The sequence below is a fragment of the Oryzias latipes genome, chromosome 9 (genome assembly GCF_053564925.1).
Source record: "Oryzias latipes strain Hd-rR chromosome 9, Olatipes_Hd-rR_3.1".
Classification (NCBI taxonomy): domain Eukaryota; kingdom Metazoa; phylum Chordata; class Actinopteri; order Beloniformes; family Adrianichthyidae; genus Oryzias; species Oryzias latipes.
The window spans coordinates 33,907,631-33,914,813 of NC_136245.1; the positions used below are offsets into that span (position 1 = coordinate 33,907,631).

Consider the following 7,183-nt stretch of genomic DNA (forward strand, 5'->3'; position numbering starts at 1 on the left):
GGTTTTTTTTTTATAATCAAGACAAACCGGAAGTTGTTTTATTTTGAAATGCTTCTCCGTCCTCTAACCGCGGGACAAAGCTGGACTGTAGTACATCGTTCTGCCACCAGAGGGCGACAGACTGTAATATCTCGACTGTGGCTGTCAGGCACAAGACCTGCCGGCAGGGATAGTTACTAAAGAAAGAGAAGAAAGGACCTTCTGGGATCACAGCCCGAGCCTCCAGGGGTCTACACACCTGCACAGGTATGAAGGGGGAGGAGTCACCGCCAGCTTCAGGCAGTTCAATGATCATCTGGACTTTCAGGAGCAGATAAACTAAAAACTCCATGTTTGAACTCATCAGAAAAGTCATTTCCTGTTTGTCACACGATGCTTTAATGCTGGAGCTATTATTTGATTGACACACTGTGTGGGTGTGTGTACGTGTGAGCACAGTGGGGCAAAAAAGTCGTTCTCCATCTTAAAAAGATGAAAAGAGTTCTGTAATTTTATTCATAGCTACACTTCAGCTTTAAAGGAGACAGACTGAAAGGTAATGCAGGAAATCTCGTTTTAGGAATTGTAATCAAATAATTAGTTACATTTGTGAAAGTGAATAACTTCTGGCTATATGCATTACTGATGCTTGTTATCTTGTATAAACATATATAATATAACACCTGTCCACACCCCAAACTTCACTATGAACAAGAGCAAAGAGCTGTCTAAAGACACCAGAAACCACATTGTTGACCTGCAACAGGCTGGAAGACTGAATCTGCAACAGGTAAGCAGCTTGGAGTGAAGAAATCACCTGTGGGAGAAATTATTAGGAAATGGAAAACATAAAAGACCACTGAGAATCTCCCTCCATCTGGGGCTCCCCCCAAGATCTCACCCCATGGGGTCAGAATGATCACAAGAACGGTGAACAAAAATCCCAGAATCCCACGAGAGACCTAGTTAATTTGGTCAGATGAAACCAAAATAAAACAAAACTTACTCGTCGTGTTTGGAGGAGAAAGGACGCTGAGCTGCATCCAAAGAACACCAAAGCATGGGGGTGGAAGCATCATGCTCCGGGGCTTTTTTTTCTGTAAAGGGACGAGGATGACTGATCCATGTAAAGGAAAGGACGAATGGGGTCGTGTGTTAAACAATTTTGAGTAAAAAACCTTCTTTCAGCAAGGACATTGAAGATGAGCTGTCACAGGTTTGAAACCCAAAGCTGCATTAGAGGGAGAACCGGCTTCTACGAAGCAGATGACGGAAAGACCCACCAGGCAAACGGTAAGTCTGATGGCAGAGGGAGTCTGGTAGTCCTGCCCTTCACACATCTGTACCTCCGTCCCGAGGGGAGGAGAGTGAACAGAACTTGTTGGTGGGTGGGTGGGGTCCTTGATAATGGAGGCAGCTCTCCTGTGGACCCTGAGCTTGTAGATGCTCTGCAGCGAGGGCAGAGGGGTCCTGGTGATCTTGGACGCAGGCTTCACCGCTCTCTTTCAGAAAGACAGTGGTGATTATTGTGGACTTCAGGGAAGTCACAGCCCCCTCACCCCCTCCCATCCTGACAGACTCTCTCATCACCATAGTGGACTCGGTCCGTTTCCTCGGCACCACCATCACTCAGGACCTCAAGTGGGAGGTGTCCATCAGCTCTCTGCTCAAAAAGGCCCAGCAGAGGATGTACTTCCTGCAGCAGTTGAAGAAAGCCAGGCTGCTGGCCCAGATGATGGTGCCGTTCTACACGGCCATCATAGAATCCATCATCACCTGCTCCATCACCGTGTGGTACGCCGGAGCCACAACCAGGGACATAAACAGACTGCAGCGTAGTGTGCGCTCAGCTGAGAAGGTGATTGGCTGCAGGCTTCCATCTGTCCAGGACCCATATGTCTCCAGAACCCGAGGACGTGCAGGTTGGACAGCAGCCGACCCATCTCACCCTGGACATGGTCTACTTGATCTACTCCCTTTGGGCAGGAGGCTAAGGTCCATCAGGACCAGAACATCCTGACACAAGAACAGTTTCTTTTCCTCTGCATGAACTCATGAACACTTTTTAACTCCTCCCCCCTTAAACCTTTTCACCTGTATGTCCTGATACCAGTCCACTACCTCAGTTTGCACTGTTTGCACAATTCTTTTTCTATTATTGTTCTGATCATTGTCATTTTTTTTGCTTACTGTTGTTCATTTTTTCTATTCTTAAGTGTTTTATGTCGCACATTAGCACCGCAGCAAATTTCTATTCTGTGAAGCTGCTCTGTTCACTGAAAATGGCAATAAATACTCCTTGAATCCTTGAATCATCTGAGTGCTTCAGTTGTCACACCCACACTGTAATTGGGTTCCCCCAGGAGCAATGTATTTGCCTCGCCCTTGTTAAGGTCAGGGCAAATACATCATTATCCCTTGTGTTATCCAAGGCACGTAAACATTAACAAGACAGGTATTGGCTTAGTAAGGGTACTGTCTTGTGGGGTCCAGATGACCCCACTCCACTCCCATCGCTAACGTGCCTCAGAGGCACTGTAACCCTTATGCTATCCTAGGCACTTTAACGTTGGGAGTTGGGTCATCTAGACCCACTAGACAGTGCTCTGAACCTTTTTTCTTCAATGATTTGTGATCTTCACTGGTGTCCATGGATTACATGAAATCTTTCCACCTTTATCCACCTTTGTCATGGTAGGGAGAACACGTCAATGGAGGGGGGGGGGGGGGGGGGGGGTCATCTGGACCCTAAAAGATAGCACAAGGGCTATGACAGTGAAGTTCCGGGGGGTGGGAGGGTCGGGCAGGACTAAGGGTGATTCCTTTAAATCTTGAGAATACAGAAACGGCAAAGATCCAGTTTCCATGTCTGGAACAAAGGTTACCCGCTGTACTTTAAAAGTACTGTACCTGTAAAGGATGATGCTAGTCAGGTGGCTGTGCTGTAGCGGTGTCCCCTGTTAGACAGAGTCTCACATCCAGTCAACCCAACCTCCTGGAGGGACAGGATGGGAGTCTTCTAACAGGGGAGGTTGCCCCAAATGTCTGTGTTTGCAGTTGGCCAACAAAACATGATAAAAATCCCACTGGCAGAGATGAACATGAACTTGGAAGACAATCAAGCGTGCTCTGTGATTGGATGGAGGAGGACGGAGGGCCGTCCACACGGATACAGCCAAAGGATTCTGTCAGGTGGGTTTTCTCACTAACATGACGTTTTTAATGACGTCTGGTGTGCAACAGGGAAGTCTCTTCTAACAGAGCCTACAACTGCAAATAGTTGTGTTGTGTGGCGGTCTTTGATACGTAACAAACGCACATCTTTAACGGAGACAAGTGTTACTGATGCAACAGCGTGTTGGTTTGGAAATGTGAAGAATACAAAAAGAGATTTCTTTACTGTCTGCGACAAAGAAAGCATGTTTTGAATAGTTTATTAATGTAAATATATTTGCAAAAACAACAAAGAAGAACAGGAAGAGCAAAAAAAAAAGAAGCACTAGCTTCAGCACTCCATTCAAAACAATACCGTTGCTAAAAGTCACAAAGTGAAAAGATAACAAACACGTGCATGTCTGCCCTGGAGTCGCATGAGAAAAATAATCATTTTCAGCAGCTTTCCAGGAGTCCATCTCAGTTCTCCAAAAGTCGTAGGCAAACCCAAATAAGAGTATGAAGTAACTAACCTCCAGAGATGTGGGGGCCCAAATGCAGGAATCTGAGCTTGGTGGTAGAAACTGAAACATGGAGCTAGAAGGAGCTGCATTTCCAAGATGAATGCTGTATTTCTGAATGAAAATGAAACCTAAAATGTAATAACTGCCAAAAAAATACAAATAAGGAAAAAAGTGATCAAAGTTGACCATAAATAAAGCGAAAACAGCACAATAAGAAAAGATACGTTTGTGAAAAAAGCCAGAGCCGGGAATTGAACCAGCAAAGCCGTGCACCACACCTCATGTCACACCATGACGCTACCAACCAGGTTCAGCAGACAGGTCATGGAATAATATAATATATATAATATCTATTATATATTATATAATCCTGGAATATCTGGAAAAGTTCAAGGATTTGAAGGACCAAAAGTTATAGCTGGAAAAAGCTGAAAGAGCTGAACATTTGAATAGTTGAATGGTTGAAATTGATGAAAAAGCAGCAAAATATGATGGAAGATACAATAATATAGAAAGAAATAAAGAAAAAACAGAAAAAAATGGGCTGAATGCTTTATAGCATTATAGCTTTATAGCATTCAACCAATAAGTAAACCTAAACAGGTTTAGAACCTGTTTGTGGAGAAACACAAAGGGGTTAAAGTAGATGAACTGGTGATGCAGAACTGAAAACGACACACTTCAGTGCACTGAGGACTAAAAACAGAAATGGAGACCGCCGTGGATGAAGAACTTGAACCTGGAGGGACTGACAGAGAACACGACGAGCCAAACGAAAGCCCACAATCCTCACAGCAACAACATGACCACAACACAAAACATTATTCATGATTCCAGAGAGATTACAACAGTTCTGTTGTTTCATTCTAGAGGAATCATTTGATGAACTTTGATGAAGTGATGAAGAAAATCTTCCCGTTTCTCGTCATCATCAGATAAAGGGGAATGTGGGAAGAAACACGGATCCAAATAGGATGAAACAGAAGTTGTCGGTGGTTTTCATGACCAGGGAGTCCAATCAGGTCAATCAGTCGGACAGATCTGGAGTTTAGACGTTTTCGCTGCTCCACATTTCCCAGCACAGAAATACGGGAAAAGTTTCTCGGTGAACGTGTCTCTGTGAGTGTAGACGTCCGCCTTGTCTTCAGCATCGGAGAAGGTCACCTCCTCGCCGTCATAGTCCAGCTGGACTCTGATCCTCCGGAGAATCGTGGTCAGGGTGACAGTCTGACCATCACCGTTGGTGTATTTTCCCTCCCGGTGAACCAAACACCAGATCCCATATTTGGGTGAAGCAGAACACTCGTCCCTCCTGTTGACGGACTCTTTGGCCACGCCGATGTTCCAGTGGGGGTGGTCTCCCACCTCCACCTCCCAGCCGTGTCTGCCGGAGCTGAAGCCCTCGGAGCCGAAGACGTTGCTGTATTTCATGTGTCTCTCTGGATTGTCTGGAAGCTGCTGAGGAGTTTCTCCGTTTCTCACGCCGGTCAGATCACCAGAGAGATGGAGCCATCTGTTCGCGGTGTTTGGGTCCAGCAGGACCGGGCTGAAGTGGACCTTCTCCTTCATCTTCTCCCAGACTCTGAAGGACAGGTTGCCCACATGTTTGGCCACGTCTAGCAGAGCTCCTGAGGGCGGCTGAGGTTCTGGCAGCGAGCTCTGGACTCTGGCTCTGCTCTGAGCGGCTTTATAGCTGCTGAGGAAGGCCTCCTTGTCTTTCTGCAGCTCTGCTTCAACAGCACTGATACTTTCTGACAGAGAGGACATCTGCTCCTGGATCCTCTTCATCTCTCCCATCATGGTCTTCCTCTTCTGCTCCTCTTCCTCCCTCAGAGCTGCCACCCTGGACTCCTCTTCCTCCTCCAGGAACTGGTGGAGCTTGTTGAACTGGGCTCTGATCTGCGTCTCCGTGGACAGCAGCTGCTTCTCAAAGTGCCGCATCACACGTTGGAACGTCTCCTCCACTCGTCTGCATTGGTCCTTCCTGTCCGTCAGAGACTTCATGTCTGATTCCAGCTCCTCCTTCAGCGCTCGGACTGCTTCCTCCACAGGAACCACTGTGTGACTCTGGTGCTGAGAAAACTCACAGACGGGACACACAGCTCTCTGCTCGTCTTTGCAGAACAGTTTGGGTTCTTCTTGGTGTTTCTCACAGACCACCAGGACCTTCTGCTCTTCTGCCCCTGATGAGGATCCAGATTTCCGTCTTCCAGCAAACGAGTCAGCAAGTTCCTTCAGGCTAAAGTTCAGTTGCGTGTGCTTTTTAGAGGATTTCTTTTTGCAGATGGACAGTTTTTTCTCTGAGTTTGTTCCCAGAACGTCTTCAGGCAGCTCGAGCAGAAGTTGTGGTTGCAGCTCAGAGTTACGGGATCTCTGAAGGTTTCTGAACAGATGTGACAGCTCAGGAAAGATTCCAGAACAGCAGTTCCCTCGGCCATTTCTAACCAAAGTCACTTAGTCTCAGGACTCACCGGCTTCAGGCGGAAATTATTCAATAAATGTGGTCTTTTTCTAACAACGGTCTGATCCTCTCTAATGGCGCCAGAGTTCAGTCCATCAGTCGTTCTTTCAGCTTCTGCGGGTGTCATTTCCTCTCACAGGAAACCTGCAGCAACCAGTAGGCAGATCCGGTTGAAATGACAGAGCAGTGGATCTAACTAAAGTTCTCTCTGCAGACAGATGTTTGTTTCCATGGTAACCACTTCAACCTGGATCTGATTCAGGTTTAAAGCTCTTTATGGAATGAAACTATTTCAGTTCTTGGTCTGAACTGAGCAGATCTATCTGCTGCATCTCTGTCTTTAACATTTTTCATGTCATATCATGTCATATCCACCCCCCCCCTTTTTTTTTAATAGTTTCTATTTTTGTCCCTTGATTTGTTTCATTCCAGGTGGGCTGAGGCTTTTGGAGCCTCCCACTGATTTGAGCTCTTTACGCTTCTGGGTTCCCTCCTGCCGGCTGGCTGCTAACAGAAACCTGCAGAGAACTGGGGGCAGAGCTTCTGTTCCTTCACCTGCAGAGGGGTCGGGCCGTGTCGGGGGCCCAGGTATCTGGTCTGGATGCCACCTGGGGAGGTGTGCTGAGAACATTTGCCAGACTTTGGTCCTCTGCTGGATCATTCAGTCTGAATGCAAAAAGAAGTTGCTGGGACTCCACTGGTCAGTAGGGGGCGCCAGATGAATGAACAATTACAGCTTTTGTTTCCTGAATTGTTTGAAATGGTAACTTTTTAGTTTTAAATTTGACATCCATATGTCTTAGTAAGTAATATCAATGGTGTGATAGTTTGACAGTTATTTTCCCACAGCAGCAGCTTTATTCTCTGTTCTACTTCTTCTTGAGCTCTAAATGTCTCAGGTTGATGTTGGTTCTGCCTCTTCCATGGAGATCTTTTACAGATTTGCTCTCTGACTGCAGCGGGCTTTGTCCTCCGGCCTTCTCACCTTCCCTTCCTTTCAGTAACTGGATCCTGGCTCTTTTGTCCCATTGTTGTCCTAATTGACTGCTGGACTTGGGTTCAGGAG

The 7,183-nt window shown here is 46.5% G+C and overlaps 1 pseudogene across 1 annotated transcript; it reads right to left on the minus strand.

Annotated features, from left to right (window-relative positions):
• Window positions 1-3,397: 3,397 nt before the first annotated feature.
• On the minus strand, window positions 3,398-6,472 carry LOC101158201 (zinc-binding protein A33-like; annotated as a pseudogene). The gene has a single exon (XR_013658023.1). The product of XR_013658023.1 is annotated as a zinc-binding protein A33-like (transcript).
• Window positions 6,473-7,183: the final 711 nt, after the last annotated feature.